The sequence below is a fragment of the Notamacropus eugenii genome, chromosome 1 (genome assembly GCF_028372415.1).
Source record: "Notamacropus eugenii isolate mMacEug1 chromosome 1, mMacEug1.pri_v2, whole genome shotgun sequence".
Taxonomy (NCBI): Eukaryota; Metazoa; Chordata; class Mammalia; order Diprotodontia; family Macropodidae; genus Notamacropus; species Notamacropus eugenii.
The window spans coordinates 8,137,830-8,164,474 of record NC_092872.1 but is presented as its reverse complement, the minus strand read 5'-3'; the positions used below and the strand labels follow the sequence as shown (position 1 = coordinate 8,164,474).

Here is a 26,645-nt window from a genome sequence, read left to right as displayed (position 1 = left end):
TGGTAAAGCGCCCTGTTATCTCTGAGAGATTCTAGTTCCCTTATCCCTTCTGTGTAAATGAATTTTTCACATTCTCTCGAATTTGCATAGGGTATGAGGAAATGAAAGGAGAGAGAATTAATCCTGTTAACAGGATTAAGGCAAGTGGGAGCAGAGGAGAAAGAGGTGGTGGGGTAGACCAAGACTGGGGAAATAGAGCAGAAAAGGGGAGGGAGAATGCCCCAAGTCCCACAGTGGAGCCATGAGACTGGGAAGGAGAGAAGAGGTCATCGTAGAGACAAAAGAGAGGGAAGGGCATTGACAGATTATAAAATGCTCTGACTCTTTTTATTGAAAAGCACAGCAGTGATAGCTGGAAGCCAGACATGTTCAAAAGTCACTCTGAGTGTGGGATTGTGGGTCTTTTGTGAATGCTTACAAGCTGTCATATTTGGGGCTCTACAGGCAAATTACTTTTCACCATTTTCCTTGGCTTCTGCACATTTAAAACATGACAGCTTAACGATAAAATAAGTCCAACTTTCTTTTCTTTTAAAATTTTGTACTAGTTTGAGGTTGCTTCATAGGCCACTAATTCTTCACATGAATATGTCCACAGGAGAAATCATTCAAACTCGTAGGCTCATAAGGGACCATCAAGATCATCGATCCCAGCATGATCATTTTACAGAAGAGGAAGCTTAAGCAACTTGCTAAGGCAAGTACTTAGTAAAGAGCAAGTACAGGTTTTGAACTCAGGTTTTTTTACTCCAAACTAAGTACTCTTTCCAAAAAGAACAAATTTCATGCCTCTTCTACATTTAGGACAAAGCCTTTGAAAGGTTTGACTACATAGAGTCTTTTTAAATTCTGTTAGGGGAATCCAGGTGGGCTATAGTGATATACCAAACTGTAGTTAACTTACTGACCCACCTTTTCTAACACGACACCTGATGACAGTCTGGGGGAGATGGGAACGTTTCTACAGATTGTTAGGTCCTATTATGCAATTAGTTGATGTATACTAACAAATTGAAAGAAAAATATTTGGCCCATGAACCTTACACAGGATGCCCATGGCATATAGCTACCCAGATACATTGGTTGCTGCCTAAAGAAACGAAATGCCCTGAAATCCTTTGGTGCTCATAAATTCATCCTTCCCTACCCTACCCTACTCCCTGAAATAGAAGCTCCTTGAGAGCAAGGAGGAGGGTGGTGGATGGCAACAAGCCCTCTGTGTGCTAGGTGCTTTACAAACACTATCTCATTTGATCCTCACAACCTTGGGAAGTAGGTGCGGTTATTATCCCCATTTTACATTCTAGGAAACTGAGACATATAAAAGTTAAATAACTTGCCCAGTGTCATACAACCAGTAGGTGTCTGAGGCCAGATTTGAACTCAAGTCTTCCTGACTCCAGGCTCAATGCTCTATACCACCTTAATGCCAAGGACTGTTTCATATTTATCATCACAGTTCCTTAAACTTAAAGAATGCCTATTGAATTGACCAGGATAGTGAGAAGACTGGAAGCCTTGCATAGGGGGGGGTTGACCTAAAGAAGACTTGGGAGGTAAGGGTGGGGGAGATAGTTATGCTCAAGTATTTGAAGGGCTGTTCTGCTTGACTCCAAAGGAAAATAATTTTTTTAAAGAAAGCTAGAAATATTGGGAGGCAGTAGGAGGAAAGGGTGAGGGGAAGAAAAGAGAGGCCAATTTGTATTTCATAAGAGAAGGAACTTCCAGTCATGACAGCTATCAAAAGTGGAAGGGCCTACCTCCAGAGATGGTCAGTTCCCTGCTTCAGTGGCGTTTCCCAGATAGAGGCAAGATGACAACTTGTCGGGGATGGTGTGGAGCTAATTCTGAGGTATATCATCTGAAGTCCCTCCTAGTGCCCAAAGCACCATTATCCACCTCGTGTACACATGGAGGGCAGGTCTACAAGGATGGGCAGCTGTGGAGTGATTGGTTACTGGGATTTATATGTAATAGGGTGCATCCTCTCTGACTTCAGTTTTCTCTTCTGTAAAATGGGGATAATCTCCACCCTCTTTTCTTCGCAAAGCTGTTGTGAGAATCGGTACAAAAAAAGGCTGGATAGGAAATCCCTTTGCCCAGTAAGAGATGTGAGGGAGGGATTGTTATATAGAGGGATTTATAGGAAGGAGAGTTTGATCTTCCTGTACCCACTACTTCACACCCCAAAGATCTACTCTCTCTGGGTGGTGGGATGAGGAGTATCCTGGGAAGGGGTAGGAGATGCCAAGAGTAAGCCCCACCTCCATCTCTGACTATAGATCAGATTACAAAAGGTTCTGATTGAAATGTAGCTTCCTGCCTGACATTTGCACAAGATAAAGCTGTGGGCAGAAGTGAGGTCCATGAGCCTTCTGCAAACAAGTCAGAGCAAGATAGCAGCTCTGTGGACGGGTCAGCCCAGCCTTGGCTCCAACACATGCTAAGACCCATCCAGGGATGTTCTTTCAGCCCAGCAGGGACACCACCTGTCCCAGCAGGGAAGCCTTACCTGGAGCCTACCTTCTGGGACCTTTAATGATTCCTGACTGGAGCAGTCTTCCCTTCTCTCCTCTGTGCCTGGGATTTCCTCACTTGTAACACAGGGAATAATGATTCCTGCCACTTGTAGCCCCCTTAGGTGTTTTGTGAGACACCCAAGTGAGGTCATAAAAGCAGGTCTGCTTTGAAAAGAGTGAAAAGCACCAAGCAAATACAGAGGTTTGTTATGAATATTATTTTTTTCTGTTTCACTTTGAAGATTGGAAGGCAGGGGAGGCCACGCTATAATTAACAGTGCTGCTTGGCTGGACAAATAAGCTCTTTGAGGGAACAGGAAAGTATCAGGGGGATAGAGAGAGGAAGAAAGAGAAGAGAAGAGGAGAGAAGAAAGTGGAAGAAAGGTAGGGGGAAGAGAGAAAGTACAAGAGAGATCAAGGTGGGGAAAGAGAGAGAATCAAAGAGGAGGAATGAGAAGAGGGGGAAAAAGAGAGGAAGAAAGTAGAGTAAGAAAAGGAGAGAGAAGAAGAAGTGAAAGAATGAGATGAAGGAAAAGTGAGAAAGGAAGAAAAAAAGAAGAGAGAGATATTAAGTAGAGTAAGGGAGAGAAGAAAAAGAAGATTGGGAGAGAAGAGAGCAGGAAGAGAAAGGAGGGAAAGAGGATAAAAATAGAGAGAGAAAAAGAAAGGAGAAGGAGAGAGAGAAGAAAAAAGGAAGGGGATTAATGAGTGTAAGAAACGGAGAGTTGGGAGAGGGAGTTAGACCCAAGGAGTTACAGAGGAGATGATCACAGCTCCTACCTCACAGGGTGAGGGTCCTCAAATGGGAGAGTGCATTGCAAATCTTAAAGCACTCTAGAAATGCTGGCTGTGATGATATTGCTAATGAGGAGGAAAAAAAGGCTAAAAGAACAAGGGCCTGAAGAACGTCATTTCCCAGGTCCCAGGGAGTAAGGGGAGTTAGGGAAAGGGAGACAGATGTGGGGTAATAAGGTAAGCAGGGTTATTTAACCATTCATATTTGGCCTCTCATTCTGCTGTGGCAATTTGGTGTGCTAGGAACCACCAAACATAAGGGTACGGGGAGGTCTGCCTGGAAAGAATTCAACCACTCCAGCCTTCTTTCAGTCAGAGTAGTGAAGTTTATTGTAACACCAGTATTGGCAGGCAAGATTCTGGTAAATCTGCAGCTTCCTCGGGGTGAGAATACATGATATTGAATCTCCCTTCTCCATGCTTTGCATTAGCAGTTCACCATGCTAGGCATGCTCTCTCTTCACACCTTTTAATTCTTAAGACCTCTAGTGTCTATATTGAGGGTTCTTAATCTTTTTTGTGTCATAGACCCCTTTGGTAATATGAGTGAAAAACTGGAACCACAATCATTTCATGACATCTTGATGGACTGAAAATATAGGAATCCTCCAACCACCAGGTGGACTAATATTAGAAAGTCCCCAAGTCCCATGAAAGAGCAGGATAAAGTAAATAGTGTCATGCATGGTTGTAACAGCCACTTGCTATCCTTGGATAAGAGACCCTACAGTTTTGTCAAAAAGGACTGCTTCCTTCCCCAATTAATAAATGGTCAAAGGATATGAACAGGCAATTTTCAGTGGAAGAAATTAAAGATATCTGTAATCATATGAAAAAATGCTCTAAATCACTTTTGATTAGAGAGATGCAAATCAAAACAACTCTGAGGTACCACATCACACCTATAAGATTAGCAAACATGATAGAACAGGAAAATAATAAATGTTGGAGAGGATGTGGGAGGGTTGGAACACTAATTCATTGCTGGTGGAGTTGTGAGCTCATTCAACCATTCTGGAAAGCGGTTTGCAACTATGCCCAAAGGGCTACAAAAATGTGCATACCCTTTGACCCAGCAATATTGCTACTAGGACTGTATCCCCAAGAGATCATAAAAATGGGAAAGGGTCCCACATGTACAAAAATATTTATAGCAGTTCCCTTTGTGGTGACCAAAAACTGGAAGTCAAGGGGATGCCCATTAATTGGGGAATGGCTGAATAAATTATGGTATATGAATGTAATGGAGTACTATTGCGCCATAAGAAATGATGAACAAGATTTCAGAGAGGCCTGGAAGGACTTATATGACCTGATGCTGAGTGAAAGGAGCAGAACCAGGAGAACTTTGTGCTCAGCAACGACCACAGTGTGTGAGAGTTTTTTCTGGTAGACCTGGAACTTCATAATAACATAAGAACTTAAAAAAAAAATTCCCAATGGTTTTCTGAGGCAAAATGCCTTCCACACTCAGAGAAAGAACCATGGAATTCATTCACAGAATGTAGCAGATCATGTTCGTGTGTGTGTGTGTGTGTGTGTGTGTGTATTATGTTTTGATTTGTTATATGATTTCTTCCATTTATTTTAGTTCATCTACACAGCATGACTATAGTGAAAATGTATTCAATAGGAAAGTATATGTGGATCCTATATAGAATTGTATACCATCTTGGGGAGGGGGGTGTTGTGGGGGGTAGGTGTGGGGGGGGTAAAAATCTAAGTTTTATGGTAGTGATTGTAGAACATTAAAATAAATAAATGAAGGAAAATTAATTAATTAATTGATTGATTTTTGGGAAAATGACTGCTTCCACAATTATAAAAGTATCTACTAGCTCCTTCCCCTTGTCTCCTGCTCTTTAATAGGGAACGCTTTCTTGTTCTGATAATAAATCCTGCTGCTTCCATTCCAAATATTCTTCTTTTCCCTCTGATCCTCCTCTTTCTCTACCCTTCCCTCTCCTGGGAAATGTTTTATTTTTCTACCCTAAGTTGCCATACAATGCTGCTGGTTTGGCTGTGTACTCTAAGCAGGCATATAAAAACCAAGGACCCCATGCTATAACAAGTTATAAAAAACCAGCGTACCACAGGAAGCTGAATTGGTTGTCAACAAAAGCATCTCTAGAATAAAAATCTCTTTACTTTCAATTTGGCCTCTTATCTCTGACACATTCATCAGACCACCACGGATGGGGCTGGGTCTTCTTTCCAAGGAGTCAGGAGAACTCCCTGAAAACAGTTTGGTAAAACCCATCGACCTCTTCTCAAAATGTTTTTAAATAATTAAGGAAAATGTTTAGTTTCAGTTAGAGGTTAGTGAAAATAAAGATACAATTTTTCCCATCCAGCTCCATAGACTCTCTGAAATCTACAGACCTCTTGGGGTTAAAAACCCATTATCTTACCTGATGCCTTTCTTGGTTCCCTCCCCAACAGCGAGGGTCATTGCTCCTCCAAAATTATCATGATTCTATTTTGTTAAAATATTCATCCATCTCATTTAGATTGTCGAATTTATGGGCATAAAGTTGGTCAAAGTAATTTCTAATTATTGTTTTAATTTCCTCCTCACTGGAGGTGAGTTCACCCCTTTCATTTTTGATATTAGTAATATGATTTTCTTCTTTCTTTTTTTAAATCAAATTGACCAAAGTTTTATCAATTTTTATGTCCTAGTACATGGTCAATTTTTGTATATGTGCCATGAACTGCTGAGAAAAAGGTATATTCCTTTCTATTCCCATTTAATTTTCTCCAGCGATCTATCATATCTACCTTATCCAGAGTTTTATTTACCTCCTTAACCTCTTTCTTGTTTATTCTGAGGTTAGATTTATCAAGTTCAGAGAAGGAGAGGTTGACATGATTTTATTTTTTAAATGGTTGTTTGTGGTTAGTCATTTCAGTCTTGTCCAACTCTCTGTGACCCTGTCTAGGGTTTTCTTGGTAAAGATAGTGGAGTGGTTTGCCATTTCCTTCTCCATATGAGGAAATGGAGGCAAACAGGATTAAATTACTTGCCCAGGGTCACACAGTTAGTAAGTATCTGAAGCCACATTTGAATTTAGGAAGATGAGTATTCCTGATATGTATGTGTATATAAAATTGATTCTTGATAGTGTGCAGGGAGAAGGCACTAGATGTTGGGGAAGGAATAAAGAAAGTCTTCATATAGATCAGCGGTTCTTCACTTGGAGTCCATGGAGTCTGTGGATAGATTTCAGGGTATCTGTGGACTCGAATGAGAAAATACACATATGCTTGTTGTTCCTTGATAGAACATGAACTTTTTGAAGGAAGTGACTGTTTCACTTCGTCTTTATACCTCTAGTACCTGGCAAAGTGTCTAGCACATAGCTGTGTTCATCCTTCGTTGCCGAAGAAGACCATGCCATCAGAGAAATGATGACATGACTTGAACTTGATTTTGTTTTGAGTGAGGGAGGGCTGTGCAGGTCACCAGCCTCACTTCTCCTCCAGAGTCATCTGAATCCAATGACCAAATATTCATCAGGATGACTGGAGATGACCCAGTATGTGAGTTTGGCCTCTTTAGGCCAAGGTCTATGCAGGTACTCACTTAGGTTGAGGTAATGCCCAATCATTGAATAGGCCTCTTTAAGAAGTAGTCAGGGCATGGCCCCTTTAATGAGGCAACAAAAAGAAAGACTTCAGGCTGGGAGGGAAACAGCAACAGTTCCTATTCATAATCACTCTGAAGTAAGAAGGTCCAGAAGAGAGCCTTTAGGCAGGGGGCAGGGGTCCCATGGTGTCTGAGCTTCAGAGTGCAGTAGGCTCAAGCGGAAGGGAACGGAAGGGAAGGGGAAAGGAGGGGAGGGAGACTAACCAGTAAAACCCAAGTCAGCTGGGCTTCTTTCGGCTATCCAAATTTACCTTCCTTTGGAGAGGAGAAGGAAGGGGAGGGGGAGACAGATAGGAGAGGAGGAGCTGAATCTACTCATAGGGTTGTATTTGTCCTTCGTTGCCAGAGAAGACCACACCACATAGTAGGTACTTAATAAAAGCTTATAAGTTGATTGCCCTGAAGGGTTACCAAGCACTATATGCAGTCTCTAGTTTGACCCTCCCAATATTTGGGGTAAGAGGGGAATACCTGTGTACAGCCTGAATTAATAAATGTCCAGGGTCCGATGCCTCCACAAAGCCCTAATCCAGTGTCGCATCATGGCATGGAGGTGACTCTGTGTTCTCAAAAACTCTGCCACTTAAAAAAAGGATTGAAGGAAGACAGTGATAGGCCAAGTCTGTTTTCTAAGGATCAGCCTAGCTAACCATGGGGCATGTCACTCATAGGATGGCCACTGAGGGATGAAATTGTTTGGCCATGGCAACTTATGGAACAAAGAAAAATAAAAAATATGGCTCCATCGTGGGTGGCCCCCTTCCACTTCTGCCATGAAGGTGAAAGAGCAACAGGAAAGGGGTCAGAGGGCTCTAAGAATCAAATACTCTTTATACTATCAAGACACTTTCATTTGACTTTTGATACCCTTCTGGTGAGGTCATAATTCAATGTTGTGATGTTTGTCCTTTGTTCTCAAAGAGGACCATGACATCAAGATGATGACATGACTTGTAGTTGACTTGGATTTGAGTGAGGGAGGGCTGTGCAAGGTCACCAGCCTCACTTTCTCTTCCAGAGCCATCTGAGTTCAGTGGCCTGATAGTCTTCAAGACAACTGGAGATGGACCGTGTTCAGCGTCCTGATTATGAGTGAACATGTTGTTGAAGGAGTTGAATCATGTCAATCTTGACATTTTTGCTTAAAACAAAAATGAGAAGAAAGAAGAGATTTGCCTCCAAATGGAAGGAGGGATTATACAGGCATCCTTTGGAGAGGCAAAGAAAGGAATTGGTAGAGTAGGCTTTTTCAGACCTCAAAAGGCAGCAAGAAACATTAATTCATAGCATTTGGCGTCATTGCATATTGAAGTACAAATGAGAGCTATTTACAAAAAGACCATCATGAAAAAAATAGCTTCTTCACTGACATCAGTTGCTGAGAATGAAGTGGTGGAGAAAGTCTATGGAGAATTTGAAGAAAAATCAAATTAAACCAACTTATATTCTGGTAGTTGGTGACTTAAATGCACAAGTGGGAAGAAGAGAGGATGAGGACAGTCATGGGAAAGTATGATATAAGAAGAAGAAATGAAAGGCAAAGACTTATAAATCACACAGAAGCCTCATGCTTCCATATCATGAGTAGTTCTTTAAGAAAATAATTAGCAAGCACCAGACACTGTGAGAACCAAATAAAGAAGAAAATAGATCATATTTTTAACAGGCAAGAAAAAATGTGTTACTGATGTGGGAGTTATCTGTCTGTGTACAGTCATAATAATGATGGCAAAAAGATACGGCATATAGTTGAAACAACTTAATCCGAAATCATTTAAACAAGTAATTGAAAATGGAAATGAACAAGAGAAATGGCATTGACACCAACTATGATAATTTCATCCACAAATCAGAGGCAGCTAGGTCATATAAGAATTAGAGTATTGGAGGAGGGAATATATGAGTTTGAATCCTGCCTCATATACTTATTACACGAATGACCCTGGGCAAATCATTTAACCTCTCTCAGCCTCAGTTACCTGTCTGTAAAATGAGGATAATAATAGCACCAAACCATAGGGCTGCTGTGAGGATCAAGTGAGATAACATATAAAGCACTTTGGAAACCTTAAAGTGACATATAAATGCTAGTGTAAGTTGTACAATGTGAATTTCAAAAGAAAAATTTATTGATGCCTTTTATTTTTATGTCACTGATGTTTCCCACTGTATCTGTTGCTGCACCCCCTCCTAGATACCCATCTCTTATTTTTTTAATCTTATTTAATATTTTATTTTTCCCAATTACATGTAAAAATGATTTTAACATTCTTTTTCAAATTTTGAGTTCCAAATTCTCTCCCTCCCTACTCCTCATTGAGAAGGTAAGCAATTTGACATAGGTTATACACATATAGTCATGCAAAACACATTTCCATGTAAGTCATTCTGTGAAAGACAACACAGACAAAAAAAAAAAACCCAAGAGAAAGAAAGTAAAGAAAAAAGTATATTTGATCTGCCTGCATTTGGGCTCTACCAGTTCTTTCTCTGAAGATGGAGAAAACCTTTCATCATAAGTCCTACAGAATCATCTTGGATGTTGTATTGCTTAGAATATCTAAGTTATTCATAGAAGACTGTCATGCAATATTGTCGTGACTGTGCACAGTGTTCTCCTGGTTTTGCTTATCTCACTTTGCATCAATTCATGTAAGTCTTTCCATGTTTTTCTATGAGCATTCTGCTGATTATTTCTCAAAACACAATAGTATTCCATCACTATCATATACAACAACTTCCCATCCACTCCCCAATTAGATATCCCCTCAATTTCCAATTCTTTGCCACCACTAAAAGCACTGCTATAAATATTTTTTGTACGTATAGGTCCTTTTCCTTATTGTTTTTTATCTCTTTGGGATACAGACCTAGTAGTGATATTGTTTGGTCAAAGGGTACTCGTGGTTTTATAGCCCTTTGGGCATAGTTTCAAAGTATCATCCAGAATAATTAAATCAGTATACAACTTCACCAATAAATAGTATGTTAGTGTTTTAATTTCCCTACATCCTCTCCAACATTTGTCATTTTCCATTTTTGTCATATTAGTCAGTCTGACAGGTATAAAGTAGTAGCTCAGAACTGATTTAAATTGTAAGTCTCCAATCAATAGTGATTTAGAGCAATTTTATATGACTATAGATAGCTTTGGTTACTTTGTCTGAAAACTGTCTGTTCATATCACTTGACCATTTATCAGTTGTGGAATGGCTCTTATTTTTATAAATTTAACTCAGTTTTTTATATGTTTGAGAAATGAGGTCTTTATCAGAGAAACCCAATGTAAAAATTTTTTTCCTACAGTAATGATTACCAAGTATGTATTTTCCTCTATTCTATTTTCCCCCTGTTTATCTTTCTCTCTCCTTTTACCCTGTCCATTCTCAAAAGTGTTTTGTTTTTGACTTTTACCTCCCCCAAACTGCCCTCGCTTCTATCAGCTTCCCTGGGCCCTTCTCTTATCCTCTTCCCTTCCTACTTTCCTGTATGGTAAGATAAATTTCTACATCCAGCTGACTGTGTATATTATTCCCTCTCTGAGCCAATTTCAAAAAGAGTAAGGTTCATGTGCTCCCCTCCCCACTTGCCCCATTTCCCCTTCCACAGTAAAATCTCTTTCAGGCCTCTTTTACATCAGATAAGTTATCCCATTTCCCCTCTCCCTTTCCCCTTCTCCCAGCACATTCTTCTTTCTCATCCTTTAATTTAATTTAATTTTTTTTTTTAGTTAATCATACCATCACATTCAACTCACACCTCTGCTTTGTATTTGTGTACACTCCTTCTAATTCCCTAATGATGAGAAAGATTTTAGGAGTTATAAATATTATTTTCCCATGTGGGAATATAAATAATTTAACTTTATTAAAAGCCTTATGATTTATCTTTCCTGCTTACCTTTTTTACATTTCTTTTGCCTGTTGTATTTGAAAGTCAAATTATCTATTCAGCTCTGGTCTTTTCATCAGGAATGTATGAAAGTCCTCTACTACATGGAATATCCATTTTTCTCCCTGAAGGATTATACTCAGTTTTGGTGGGTAGGTGATTCTTGGTTGTAATCCTAGCTGTTTTGCACCCCCCACCCCAGAATATCATATTCAAAGCCCCCTAGTCCTTTAATGTAGAAGCTGCTAAATCTCGGTTTATCCTGACTGTGACTCCACAGTATTTGAATTGTTCATTTTTGGATACTTGCAGTATTTTTTTCCTTGATCTGGGAGTTCTGGAATTTGGCTATAATATTCCTGGGAGTTTTTATTTTGGAATCTCCTTTAGGAAGTGATCAGTGGATTTTTCAATTTCTATTTTACCCTCTTGTTCCAGAATATTGGGGCAGTTTTCCTTGATAACTTTTTTAAAAAAAACATTTATTTATTTATTTATTTTTAGTTCTCAATATTCATTTCCACAAAATTTTGAGTTCCAAATTTTCTTCCCATCTCTCCCCTCCCCCCACCCCATAATACCTTGCATTCTGATTACTCCTTCCCTCAATATGCGTTCCCTTCTATCACACCTCTCCCTTCCCTTGTCCCCATCTTCTCTCTTTTTCTTGTAGGGCTAGATAGATTTCTGTACCCCATTACCTGTATTTCTTATTTCCCAGTAGTATGCAAAAACAATTTTCAACATTTGTTCCTCATACTTTGAATTCCAACTTCTCTGCCTTCCTCCCTCCCCACCCGTCCCCACTGTGAAGGCAAGCAATTCAATACAGGCTGCATATGTGTAGTTTTGCAAAAGATTTCCATAACAGTCATGTTGTGTAAGACTAACTATATTTCCCTCCATCCTATCCTGCCCCCATTTATTCTGTTCTCTCTTTTGACCTCATCCCTCCCCAAAGGTGTTTACTTCTAATTACTCCCTCCTCTCATTTGCCCTCCCTTCTATCATCCCCCTCACCCCACTTGTCTCCTTCTCCTCTGCCCTTCTGTAGTGCAAGACATACTTTCATACCAAATTGAGTAAGCATGTTTTTCCCTCCTTAAGCCAAATGTGAAGAGAGTAAGCTGCACTTTTTCCCTCTCACCTCCTCCCTTTTCTCCTCCATTGAAAAAATTTTTTCTTGCCTCTTTTATGAGTGATAATTTTCCCCATTCCATTTCTCCCTTTCTCCTCACCCCTCCCTCCTCTCTCACCCCTTAATTTAATTTTTTTAAGTATCATCCCTTCTTATTCAACTCACCCTATGCTCTTTGTGTGTATATGTGTGTGTGTGTATATACATATACATATATATATACATACATACATATATGTGTGTGTGTATAATCCCTCCAACTACCTAAATACTGAGAAAAATCTCAAGAGTTACAAATATTATCTTTCCATATAGGAATGTAAACAGTTCAACTTTAGAAAGTCCTTTATGATTTCTCTTTCCTGTTTACCTTTTCAGTGCTTCTCTTATTCTTGTGTTTGAAAGTCAAATTTTCTATTCAGTTCTGGTGCTTTCATCAAGAATGCTTGAAAGTCCTCTATATGACTGAATGACCATTTTTTCCCCTGAAGTATTATACTCAGTTTTGCTGGGTAGGTGATTCTTGGTTTTAATCCCAGGTCCTTTGACTTCTGGAATATCATACTCCAAGCCCTTCGATCCCTTAATGTAGAAGCTGCTAAATCTTGTGTTATCCTGATTGTATTTCCACAATACTCAAAGTGTTTCTTTCTGGCTACTTGCAATATTTTTTCCTTGACCTGGGATATCTCGAATTTGGCTACAATATTCCTAGGAGTTTCTCTTTTTGGATCTCTGTCAGGAGGTAATCAGTGGATTCTTTCAATATTTATTTTGCCCTCTGGTTCTAGAATATCAGGGCAGTTTTCCTTGACAATTTCATGAAAGATGATGTCTAGGCTCTTTTTTTGATCATGGCTTTCAGGTAATCCCATAATTTTTAAATTGTCTCTCCTGCATTTATTTTCCAGGTCAGTTGTTTTTCCAATGAGATATTTCACATTATCTTCTATTTTTTCATTCTTTTGATTTTGTTTTGTAATTTCTTGGTTTCTCATAACTTCATTAGCTTCCATCTCCTCCATTCTAATTTTTAAAAAAATATTTTCCTTGGTGAGCTTTTGAATCTCCTTTTCCATTTGGCTAATTCCGCTTTTGAAAGCATTCTTCTCCTCATTGGCTTTTTGGACCTCTTTCACCAATTGAGTTAGCCTATTTTTAAAGGTGTTATTTTCTTCAATATTTTTTTGGGTCTCCTTTAGCAAGCTGTTGACTAGCTTTTCATGATTTTCTTGCAGCACCCTCATTTCTCTTCCCAATTTTTCCTCCACCTCTCTTACCTGATTTTCAAAATCATTTTTAAGCTCTTCCATGGCCTCAAACCATTGAATATTTATTTTAGAGGTTTTGGATGCAGAAGCCTTGACTTCCTCTGATGTTATGCTTTGTTCTACCTCATCTGAAAAGATGAAAGAAAATACCTGTTCACCAAGAAAGTAACCTTCTATAATCTTATTTCTTCTCCTTTTTTGGGGGCATTTTCCCCAAATTTTGCGAGGAGGGTATATTCTGGGGATTTGTAAGTTCTCAGTTCCTCCAAGGTGGCACAATCAAGGGAGAGGAGTTGACTCCTCTCCTGGCCTGCACACTGGTCTGGGAGCAACCAAAACTTTTCTACCCAGAATCTGCAATTAGAATTTCCTCACCATAACAGTCTCCAGCTCCACTGCACCAGAGCTCCTCCTTACCCCAGGGTTGAGTTCAGGGCAGAGATTCAGATCAGTGACTCAATTCCCCCAAGGGCTTTAGGCAGAGGTCTCCCAGGGCTGCTACTCAGGGCTGAGATTCAGAGCAGCTGCTCAGTTCCCGCAGGGGCTCTAGGTGGAGGGCTCCAAAAATGGGAGCTGCAGCTGCAGTGCCTGCTGCTGGCTGTCCAGACTGCACTCCCCTCTCCTGGGTGAAGGAGCCCTCCCACTGACCTTTGAAGTTGTCTATGGCATCTGTGGGTTGAGCAATCTGGGAACTCCTGCTGCTGGTGGCTCCCTGAAGCCTGTTCCTTGTCCTGTCCCTGCTGGGCTGCACTCCTCATGCTGAGCTGCACTCTACTCCTCACCATCTTTGATAGTTTCTTGAAAGAATATGTCTAGGCTCTATTTTTGACCATGACTTTCAGGTAGTCCAGTAATTCTTAATTTATCTCTCACATCTGTTTTCCATGTAAGTTATTTTTCCAATGAGGTATTTCACATTTTCTTCTATTTTTTTTCATTCTTTTGATTTTGTTTAATTGTTTCTTGATGTTTCATAAAGTCATTAGCTTCCACTTGCCCAGCTTTTTAGGAATTGTTTTCTTCAGTGAACTTTCCTACCTCCTTTTCCATTTGGCTAATTCTACTTTTTAAAGAGTTCTCTTCAGTGAATTTTTGTGTATCTTTTCCCTTTTAGCCAATTCTTCTTTCCAAGGCATTCTTTTCTTCATTGGACTTTTGTGCCTTTTTTACCACTTGACCTATTCTGTTTTTAAGGTGTTATTTTCTTCAGTACTTTTTGTACCTGCTTTGCAGAGTTGTTGACTCTTTTTTTGTTGTTGCTGTTGTTGTTGTCAAATGTTAAATTTATTGCAATAGTCTCCCCTTTGTAGTATTTTAACTTGCTGGGCATTCAACAGCAATACTATTGATGTCATCAATGACATCGTGAGGATGCCTGCCATCAATGTTGCAGCCCACAGACTGAGCTGTTCCAAGAATCTCTTTAATGGTTCCAGAGAGATCTCTTGCCAAGGATTGGTCCCTCATATGTTGAGCAATGTTGACAATCTCATTGAGACTGATGTTCCCGTTGTGTTTAATATTTTTCTGCTTCTTTCTGTCCCAAGGAGGTTCCTTTAGGGCTTTGATGATCAAGGCTGAGGCAGAAGGTACAACCTCAATCTGGGCGTGTCTGTTCTGAATGGTAAGTTTCACTGTGATTCTTAGCCCTTTCCAGTCACCAGTTGCCTTGGCAATGTCATCACCAACCTTTTTGGGAGACAAACCTAAGGAACCAATTTTGGGGGCCAGAGCTGATGTGGCACCAACTTCACCACCAGTGCACCTTAAAAACACGACTTTAATTTCATTAGGGTCAAACTTGGGTGGCATGGTGGTGATGTAGGTGGAGGCTTGGCCTGGATGCTGTGGGATGGCTGCCGGTGTTGGATGAACCCGGATTCAGGGCAACTGAAAGAAATTGCACCTTCACCATCACGAGCAGTGAGCCAAAAGCCTTGTTGACTCTTTTTTCATAAGTTTCTTACCTCACTCTCATTTCCCTTCCCAAGTTTTCCTCTACCTCACTTACTTGATTTTTTAAATCCTCTTGGAGCTCTTCCATATTTTTTCTTTCTTTCTTTTTTTTTTATTAATTTATTTATTTAACTTTTAACATTCATTTTAACAAAATTTTGGGTTCCAAATTTTCTTCCCCTTTGTCCCCTCCCCCCCAAAACACCGAGCATTCTAATTGCCCCTATCACCAATCTGCTCTCTCTTCTATCATCCCTCTCTGCCCTTGTCTCCATCTTCTCTTTTGTCCTGTAGGGCCAGATAACTTTCTGTACCCCTTTACCTGTATTTCTTATTTCTTAGTGGCAAGAACATTACTCGACAGTTGTTCCTAACACTTTGAGTTCCAACTTCTTTACCTCCCTCCCTCCCCACCCCTTCCCTTTGGAAGGCAAGCAATTCAATATAGGCCAAATCTGTGTAGTTTTGCAAATGACTTCCATAATAGTTGTGTTGTATAAGACTAACTATATTTCCCTCCATCCTATCCTGTCCCCCATTACTTCTATTCTCTTTTGATCCTGTCCCTCCCCATGAGTGCTGACCTCAAATTGCTCCCTCCTCCCCATATCCCCCCATCCATCATCCCCCCCCACCCTGCTTATCCCCTTATCCCCCACTTTCCTGTATTGTAAGATAGGTTTTCATACCAAAATGAGTGTGCATTTTATTCCTTCCTTTAGTGGAATGTGATGAGAGTAAGCTTCATGTTTTTTTCTCACCTCCTCTCTTTATCCCTCCACTAATAAGTCTTTTGCTTGCCTCTTTTATGAGAGATAATTTGCCCCATTCCGTTTCTCCCTTTCTCCTCCCAATATATTTCTCTCTCACTGCTTGATTTCATTTTTTTAAGATATGAGCCCATCCTCTTCAATTCACTCTGTGCACTCTGTCTTTATGTGTGTGTGCGTGTGTGCATGTGTGTGTGTGTGTACTCCCACCCAGTACCCAGATACTGAAAAGTTTCAAGAGTTACAAATATTGTCTTTCCATGTAGGAATGTAAACAGTTCAACTTTAGTAAGTCCCTTATGACTTCTCTTTGCTGTTCACCTTTTCATGGTTCTCTTCATTCTTGTGTTTGAAAGTCAAATTTTCTTTTCAGCTGTGGTCTTTTCATCAAGAATGCTTGAAAGTCCTCTATTTCATTGAAAGACCGATTTTTCCCCTGAAGTATTATACTCAGTTTTGCTGGGTAGGTGATTCTTGGTTTTAGTCCTAGTTCCTTTGACTTCTGGAATATCCTATTCCATGCCCTTCTATCCCTTAATGTAGAAGCTGCTAGATCTTGTGTTATCCTGACTGTATTTCCACAATACTTGAATTGTTTCTTTCTAGCTGCTTGCAATATTTTCTCTTTGACCTGGGAACTCTGAAATTTGGCCACAATGTTCCTAGGAGTTTCTCTTTTTGGATCTCTTTCAGGCGGTGATCGGTGGATTCCTTGAATACTTATTTTGCCCTCTGGTTCTAGAATCTCAGGGCAGTTTTCCTTGATAATTTCATGAAAGATGATATCTAGGCTCTTTTTTTTGATCATGGCTTTCAGGTAGTCCCATAATTTTTAAATTGTCTCTCCTGGATCTATTTTCCAGGTCAGTTGTTTTTCCAATGAGATATTTCACATTATCTTCCATTTTTTCATTCTTTTGGTTTTGTTTTGTGATTTCTTGGTTTCTCATAACTTCATTAGCTTCCATCTGCTCCATTCTAATTTTGAAAGAACTATTTTCTTCAGTGAGCTTTTGAATTTCCTTTTCCATTTGGCTAATTCTGCTTTTGAAAGCATTCTTCTCCTCATTGGCTTTTTGAACCTCTTTTGCCAATTGAGTTAGCCTATTTTTCAAGGTGTTATTTTCTTCAGCATTTTTTTGGGTCTCCTTTAGCAGGGTGCTGACCTGCTGTTCATGCTTTGACTACATGTCTCTCATTTCTCTTCCCAGTTTTTCCTCCACCTCTCTAACTTGATTTTCAAAATACTTTTTGAGCTCTTCCATGGCCTGAGCCCATTGAGTGGGCTGGGATATAGAAGCCTTGACTTCTGTGTCTTTGCCTGATGGTAAGCATTGTTCTTCCTCATCAGAAAGGAAGGGAGGAAATGCCTGTTCACCAAGAAAGTAACCTTCTATAGTCTTATTTCTTTTCCCTTTTCTGGGCATTTTCCCAGCCAGTGACTTGACCTTTGAATATTCTCCTCACACCCAGCTCGCCTCCTGATCCTCCCAGCCAGCGCTTGGGGTCTGAGATTCAAATGCTGCTTCCAGCCTCAGGGCTTTTGGCGGGGGCAGGACTGCTATTCGGTGTGAGATTAAGTTCAGGTGCTCAGGTCGGGGCAGGGCCACCTCTCAGGCTCAGTTCCCTCAGGAGGCTTATGCAGAGACCTTCAACAATGGATCCAGGCTCCTGCATGCTTTGGGAGCCCCTGTCTGCTCCCACCTCCGCTTCTGCCTCCCGAGGGGGCCTGAGTTATGGGGGCACCCCACTCTCCTCTTGACCCACCAAAGAGACCCTTTCACCGACCCCCGTCACCTGTGGGTGGAGAGACCCGTGCGGCTGCTGGAGATTCTGTCCCTGAAGCCTGCTCAGATCTGCTCCTCTCGGTGCTGCGGCCGCGGCAGGGCTGTACTTGGCTCCCAGTCCGCAGAGCAAAGGACCTTTTGTGAGAGGTTTGCAGGTCCCTCTGGAACAGAAATCTCCTTTGCTCCAATGTTCTGTGGCCTCTGGTCCTGCAGAATTTGCAGTGAGTTGCTATTTACAGATGTTCTATGGGTTGTGGGTTCGGAGCTATGTGTATGTGCATCTTTCTACTCTGCCATCTTGGCTCTGCCCCCATATTTTTTCTTTGAGGCTTTGGATACAGGAATTTTTTTACTTTGTTGTGTTCTTCTAAGTGTGTGTTCTGATCGTCCTTGTCACCATAGTAACTTTCTATCGTCAGAATTTTTTCCTGTTGTTTGCTCATTTTTCTGGTCTATTTCTTGACTTTTAACTCTATGCCAAAGCTCTGTTTCCCAAGTAGAGAGAGCACTGCCCCAAGCTTCAGGTTTTAGTGCAGCTGTTTTCAGAGGTAATTCTGGGGACCTGTAAATTTTGAGGTATGTTTACTACTTTCCTGTACTGTGCACTACTTTGTGAGTGACCACAAGCACTCTTTTTAATCCTGAAACGTGACCAGAGTTCTTTCTCCCCTATGGCCACAAAGTTAGTGCTTCTCCTTACACTAGGACTAAGATCCAGAACTGCTACCCAGATCCAATGCAACAGAGTTCTTCTCCTGGTCCAACAACGGGACCCCTATAAATCTCCTTTTGACTTGTTGTCTGATCCCCTTTCCATCTGTTAACTGAGAGGTCTGAAAACCACCACTGGTGCCACTGATTCAGTTCCCCCAAGCCCTGCTCCAGGTTTGCTGGCGTCTGGCTTGCACTGAACTGCACTCCTCTCTCACCCTGGTGCAATGGATCTTCCCACTGACTTTCTAAGTTTCTTGGCCTGGAAAATTGTTTCACTCCATCTTTTTATGGGTTCTGCCCCTCTATGATTTGTTTAGGAGTCACTATTTAAAGGTATTTTGAGGGGTTTAAGGGAGAGCTCAAGCAAGTCCCTGTATTTACTCCACCATCTTCATATGCATCTCTTATAATAAACTATTTAAAAGAGCAAGAAGGGGGAGAGGAGTGAAGAAGTTCCACAAAACTAAGCAACCTATCAAAAAAGCCTAATGCTTTCTGCAGTGCTCCACAACCATGATCTCTCAGCTCTTCAAAGAATCAGAAGGCTCCTCATTTCTCTTCTTTGGAGTCAACTTTGTATATCATAATTTTGCAACATTGTTTCAGTTGTTTTGTTGTTGTTCTTTCTATTTCCATTGGTATGGTTGTTGTTTATATCACTGGTTCTGCTTATTTCACTCTGTGTCAGTTCATATAAATCTTTCCGTTCTTCTCTGTACTCATCTTGTTTTCCATTTCTTATAGCACAGTAATATTCCAATTCATTCCAATATCGCGATATTTTTAGTCATTCCTTAGTAGATGGACAACGACTTTGAAACCACAATAAGAAGAACAAGACAGCCCAGGATGTTCCTTAGCAAACATCTGATGTACTTGCCAAATAGAGAGAAATGGCTTCCAGAGGCAATACCAGATTAAGAATATTAAATCATTTGTCAAATATTATGAAGGGTATATTTGATTACAAACAGTATCATCTCATGAATCAGAAGGAAGCAATGGAAAGTAAAAACAATTTAAAGAAAGCTTGGCAAGATACACATGTAAGTAAAGTCATCAGATGGGTATTCATGGATCCAAATTGAAAGATGACTACAAACAGAATAAAAAAGGAAAAGACTTGAAGAAAACATTGTGGCAAAGCATTTTCCCCACTAAAGATAGTGGAAGCATCATCCTTAGACCCTGACTTCAGAGTCTAGTATGTCTAGTATGTAAATGTTAGCTAAAGTGAGTGAAGACTGCAATGACAATCAAACCAAGTGCATACAAAGGAGATCCACACTGGAGGTGACACAATTATGACATTAATGAGGGACTGATATACAAGTTATCTAAAAAAGAGAAAAATTCAAAAGGGGTGGTGAAAACATCTTAGTCCTCGTTAATACCCAAAAAAGTGACCAACAGAACTTGAATTTCTACCATTCCATAACCCCACTTTAGATAATGTATTTTAAAATTTTGCCTGGAACCAAAGTTGAGCTGCTTCCCCTATAGTTTGAAGTTTCTACCTGGCTACTAACCTCCTGTGGGAGGAGAATTTGGTCAAGTCCCAAACCCAGCCTTGTGTGGTTACACTTACTTGGTTTCACCATCAGCAGGACCCTTATGCACGCAGGATGCAGCTGGTTGCCTTTTGGAATGGCTCCACTTCAGCATGGGAGGGCCTTCCTTATCAAAGGGACTGCTCACCACGTGACCCTACTATCTTTCTAGGAAGGCTTGAACCAAAGATTTAGGCCCTTACCCCAATGTGCTGCTCATGGACCTTGTGGGTTTCCTTAAGATCCTATACCTGGGTCACATTGGATTTCTGGGGGTCCCAGGTCAAGAAAACTACCACTCCACCTGCAAAACGTGTGGGAGTTTTGCATCAGAATCAAGGACCTAGGGAGATGGAGGGGGGACTGGCAAACATCCCAGACTATGGTTTTCAGACTTGACCACTGATTTATCTTCACTGCCCCTTTATTGCCAAACTTCTAGGAATAGTCATCTACACTTCTTGACTTTATTGCCTACTCACCACTCATTTATAACCCCATCCCTCTACCAACACAGTTTTTTTTTAATTGTGTAATATTTTAATTTTTCCCCAATTACCCAACACTGTTACAAGTTCACCTATCACCTCATAATCCCCAAAACCCATCAGCCCTTCTCTGTCCTCCTCCTCTGTGACGTCCCGGCAGCATTGGACACAACTGACTCCGCCCCCCCTTTCTTGTTCTCTCCTAGGACATTATTTTGTCTTAGTTTTGTTCCTTCCTATCAAACTACTCCTTCTAAAATCCCCACATTCTTCTGTCTCACCCCCATCCCTAAGAGTGGGCAGCCTCTGAGGTTCTGTCCTTGGCCTTCTCTTTTCTCTCTCCACTCTCTGTCTTGACAACTTCAATTATTTCGTATGCTGGAAAGCTTGACCCTCCCCACCCAGTCTCCTCCCCCAACCAAAAAAATCCACAGACTAACCCTTAACCAGAGGCCCAGACTGAACCCTGACCCTGGCTGTGGACAAAGCTCCCTGCTCACAGTAAAAGACTTAGCTCTAATCCCAGACCAGAGGAAGCCTTAAGTGCTCCAGGATGAGATCAGCATTGAAAGGAAGAAGGCATCTAAGATGGCGAACCAAAAAGAACCATCAAGACACCAAACAGTGCTTTTGATCACTGATTCTGAAAGTCCTGGGGACCCCTATTGGAAAGCCCTGCACCAGACACTATGAGGAGATCTAGAGGAGAAGGCAGGACCAAGGCCATCAGAGGAAGGGAGGAGATGGCAAAGGCCCAGGAAGAAAGGGAATAGTCCCTGGAAGCCCCACAGGGTTCAGGAAAAAAGAAAATAGCTTCTCATATTGGATGATAGGCTCATCTTGGCTCTGGGGAAACAGGAGGGGCAAGGAGGGAGAAAGGAGGGAATAGAGGAGCAGTGTCAGGGTCACATTAAGGAGGGGCTGAGGCGTTCAATACATCTGTCCACTCTGGAGGAACCATTGTCAGATCTACTACCACAAGCAGCTGCTACCCTCTATTGGCCAGTGATCGCCTGTCCAGAAGCCAGTTCCAAAACGTGCCTGGGCATCCATGGACATTCCCATGTCTCCTCAGAGGCATGGAGGAGCTCACCAGCCTTGTCGGCCAAGAATTCAATCCTAAGAGGAGAGGTGGCCAGCCTAAAAGAACAGTCTGGAAAAGTGATTCAATTTAATCTTCATGTAGAAGGCAACATGGTGAAAGGAGGGGTGGGGAGAGATACAGAATCTCCAGCCTTGTGGAGCTCAGTATTTTAATAGACCATATAATGAAAGCTCCATCAAGGAAGCTAGGTGGTATGGTGGATAGAATATTGGAAGAACTGAGTTCTCACTAGCTGTGTCACCCTGGACAGGTCACTTAACCTCTGCCTGCCTCAGTTTGCTCAACAGTAGAGTATTTGAGGCAATCTATGTAAAGTGCTATGGCAATGCTAGCTAGAGAACTAGACAACTATCACTAGGGAGAACTGGATGACCAGGACAGGTCAACTCATCTCCTAGAGCTCTAGGTAAGGCACTGAATCAGCTTGAACCAGATTAAAATATAATTGGGAAATACTTGACAAAACAAATAAAAATACAATAAAATATAGGTAATATTCACATGTGGTTTTCTAAGTCAATGTATGGGTTAGTGACCCTTCCCTACCCCAAGCTTTAGGAAACCCTCTAGAAGGTACAGTCCTCAGTGACCTGCCTGCCTCCCTGCCAGCTGTTCTTTGCCCTGTGTGTCCCAAATTCTACAATTGTGTCTATGGGGCATCGGGCATCTCTAAGCTGGGGTTCAGAACCAAAGCTCCAGGTTTACAGAATTGGTTTGATCTTAGCAACTTCTCAAAAAAAAAAAATTTCAACCTGCATTGGGGGAAGAAGTGTCTTCATCCAGGAGTTCTCAATACCAATGAGATCGCCAGTCCACCTCCTATCAAACACTTGAAGACCAGTATCAGGTCTTTCCTGACTCTTCCCCAAGCTAAACATAATGACCATGATAACAGATGGTTTTCTCACACTTTAAAGATCTGCAAAGTGCTTTTCATGGATTGTTTCACTTCATCCTCACAATAGCCCCGTGAAATAGTGATTACAAGTCTTGTTAGTCCCAAATTGTGCAGCTGTGGCTTTGGTGATACAGCCAAAAGCCCTGAATTTGACATCCTAGAAAACTTAAGATTTTCACAGAATGGATTTAATTTTGGGACTTTCTCAACAAAATCTCCCTTCCTCTTATTTTGACATAAAGTTTTCCTAAGAATATTAAAATTTGGCTCATCTTCACAGAAAGAAAAGGACCCTTCACTCAGTAAACACACAAACTAATAAAACACGGACTATAAGATAAGCTTTATTTAATAGGAAATGCAAAGGATTCACACCTAAACCCACAAACAGTCAAAACAACTCGAATTTCCTCTCCAAAGTCTTGCATCTCCAAGGAGCTCTCCCTGATTTATAGTACTGATCTGGCTGGACACTCCTTGAAATGGAAAATGACTCCAGTTGTTTAAGAGTCAAGAAATACTCCCTCAGATAAGCCCCAATTCTCCCAAGGAGTTATTCAGTTTTATAGATGCATAATACTACTCTAGGGCATATTCCACCCTGCAAGGGGAAAGCACTTCGAGGCATCTTCCCTCCCTGAATCTACAAAATCCACAGTAACTCACAGTACTAGTGAAAGAAGAGATGTAGGTGTGCACCTCCCAGTTGTGGCTCTCCCTTGAAGTTCCTTGACACTCAGTCTCTCTCTCTCTCTCTCTCTCTCTCTCTCTCTCTCTCTCTCTCTCTCTCTCTCTCTCTCTCTCTCTCTCTCTCTCTCTCTCTCCCTCCTCCCCCTCAGTGCAGGAGCTCTCTCCTTCCTCATCGCTGTTGCCTCATATTCCCCCTAGTCAAGCCAGCAACTCCTCAGCACTCACTCACTGCCTCTGTTAACCATCCCTGGGGCATGGTTTTCTGGAACACAAGTCCCTTGTGCCCGTGGATTCTTAGAGCACATTAGAGTACCTACCTGGGAGGTTAAGGTTATCTATGCAGGCATCCTCCTCTTCCCCAGGAAACTAAGTCTATGTATCCAAATGGCTTCTCTCTATCTGTGCTCTAGCTTTCCCTTTTAAAGACCAATTCCAATGGTGCAGCCCAGGTGTATAAACTTGCAGAGAATCAGCCATCCTCAATGGGGCAACCCAAAAAAAAAGCGAGAAATTCACACCTTGTTGAAGAAATGTCATACTGTACTAAGGAGATGTCATCAATGACAAACTAAAGCCCTTATCATTTGGAAGCAATGAGGACTTTTGTGCTTTTTACTGGAAGATGTCATTGCTAGAATTGAGTGCCCTGCAAAGAGGGAAGGACCAGAACAATGTCTGAGAATCTCCTCCATGCATTAAAATGTGGAACAGTTCCCTTGTGCCTTTGTAACAGAGAGCAGAACTTCTGTACATGGGCAGAAGTTACAGGAGAAAAAGTTTCAACATAATATAAGTAACAAATTCCTGATATAAGCACTGACCAAAAATGGAACAGGCTACCTTGAGAAGTGGTGAGCTCCCCATCACTGGAGACTTCCAAGTGGAGACTGAATATAATCACTTTCCTAGAGTATTTTAGAAGGGATTCCTGCTCAGCTAAGGGCTGAGTTAGAAATCTTCTGAGCTTTCTTCTAGCTCTGAGACTTTGTGAAGAAACACAAAGAATTGGAAATTGAGGAATGGCTGAAAAAGTTGTTGTATAATTGTGATGGAATACTATCATACAAATGACAAGCAGGATGCTGTCAGAGAAACCTGGAAAGACTCACATGAACTGATGCAGAATGAAGGGAGCAGAACCAGAACACTGTGCCCAGTAGCAGCAATATTGTATGATGATCAGCTGTGAATGACTTAGCTATTCTCAGAGATACAATGACCCAAGACAATCCCAAAAGACTTATGATGAAAAACCATATTCACCCCCAGAGAAAGAATTAATGGAGTTTGAAAGCAGATGAAAGCATACTTTTCTAAACTTTATTTTCCATAGGGTATTTTGTCTGTATTTTCTTTCACAACATGACTAATAAAGAAATATGTTTTGCATGACTGCACATGTATAACCTATATCCAATTTCTTGCCTTCTCAGGGCAGAGGGGAGGATAGGAAAGGAGGGAGAAAATTTGAAACTCAAATTTTTAAAAATGGATGTTAAAAATTATATTTACTGCTCTAAATCGCTATTGATTAGAGAGATACAAATCAAAACAACTCTGAGGTACCACATCACACCTATCAGATTGGCTAAAATGACAAAACAGGAAGATGACAAATGTTGGAGAAGATGTGGGAGAGTTAGAACACTAATTCATTGTTGGTGGAGCTGTGAGCTGATCCAACAATTCTGGAAGCAATTTGGAACTATGCCCAAAGGGCTACAAAAATGTGCATACCCTTTGACCCAGCAATATCACTTCTAGCATTATATCCCAAAGAGATCATAAAAATGGGAAAGGGTCCCACGTGTACAAAAATATTTATAGCAGCTCTCTTTGTGCTGGTCAAAAACTGGAAATCAAGGGGTTGGCCATCAATTGGGGAATGACTGAACAAGTTGTGGTATTTGAATATAATGGAATACTGTGGTGCTATAAGAAACGATGAACAGGAAGACTTCAGAGAAGCTTGGAAAGACTTGTATGAACTGAGGCTGAGTGAAGTGAGCAAAACCAGAACTTTGTACGCAGCAACAACCACAGTGTGTCAGTAATTTTTCTGATAGACTTAGTACTTCACTGAAATGCGTGGACTTAAAAAATTTCCATTGAACTCAAGACAAAACACCTTCCACATCCAGAGAAAGAGCTATGGAATTGGATCACAGATAGAAACATTCCATTTTCTTTTGTATTATGTTCTGTTTTGTTTTGTTTTATGGTTTCTCCCATTCATTTTAATTCTTCTATGCAACATGTATTTACTAGAAATGTACGTGTAGAACCTATATAAGATTTTATGCTGTCTCAGGGAGGGAGTCGGGAGAGGGGGAGGGAGTGGAAAAAAATCTAAGATATATGGAAGTGATTGTAGAACACTGAAAACAAATAAAATAATTCAATTTTTAAAATTGTATTTATGTGTAATTGAAAAAATATCTAATTTTTTAAAAACTATGTGCACATAGTCCCCAAAGTGGACATTTTAGAATATAAAGTATTAAAGTCCAAGCTGGAGGCAGACAACTAGCACCTCCTAAAGAACTCCGAGAACTTCCTGCTTCTTAAAGTAATGTTACAGGTTAGACCATGGAGATTGGGGGATCCACAAAACTAAGGTTGTCTCCACCTACCTTTTCCCAATCTTTTCGAATTACTAAAGGGGTCCTCTAGGTCAATCTCTGGAGACATTTTACTGTCAAAAGGAACTTTATACTCAGCAGAAGGTCAGGCAAAAATAACAGAAAAAAAACTTTCAGAATTTGTATTAAATGCCAAGGAGAAGACAAGGAAAGAAAACCCCTTAAGAATAATGATAAAATGGGCAGATCTTAACAGGCTCTGGAGGGTAGAGGGGGGAAAGGGGGAAAACACACCATCCACTTATTTTTTTGGAGGCAATCGGAGTTGAGTGACTTGCCTAGGGTCACAGAGCTAATAAGTGTCTGAGGCCAGGACCTGACAGCAGGTCCGGTGCTCTATGCACCATGCCACCTAGCTGCCCCCACACCATCCACTTTTAAGTTTAGCCTACATTACTGACAATTTCTCTACAGCGTTTTTTTTTTAAGTCTGGACAATCAGCAAAACAATAAATCAAGCTGTGATTTGTAGCCTTTGCTGATTTTCAAAGTGTATGTATTCACACTGAAGTATAACGGTAGGTTCTCCAGAACCAGTATGAAGCGCCTCCCTGGATGAAACCTGCTTCTGGAGAGGTGGGGGACTGTGGGTGCACAATGTTAGATGCACTGTCAGATGGTGTCAATCTATTAGCGGATTATGCTTAGCTATTTTTCTTTATTACAAGGGAAAGTTCAAGGGGATGGAGCTTATGGGGAAGTAACTATGATGTAAAAAAAACCCAAAAGTATCAACAAAATGTCTTTTAAAGGGACATGAGACAGAAACAAACCAAGCTGAG

General features: G+C 40.9%; 1 long non-coding RNA gene and 1 pseudogene across 1 annotated transcript in view; both read right to left on the bottom strand.

Annotated features, from left to right (window-relative positions):
* LOC140522355 (uncharacterized) overlaps positions 1 to 2,590 on the bottom strand; it is a 61,308-nt gene extending 58,718 nt beyond the window's left edge. The window contains exon 1 of the long non-coding RNA XR_011973308.1: positions 2,513 to 2,590. This is a non-coding gene — a long non-coding RNA (uncharacterized lncRNA). The remainder of the gene's footprint in view (positions 1 to 2,512) is intronic.
* Positions 2,591 to 14,511: 11,921 nt separating this feature from the next.
* Positions 14,512 to 15,098, bottom strand: LOC140522351 (large ribosomal subunit protein uL11 pseudogene; annotated as a pseudogene).
* Between the last annotated feature and the right edge of the window lie 11,547 nt (positions 15,099 to 26,645).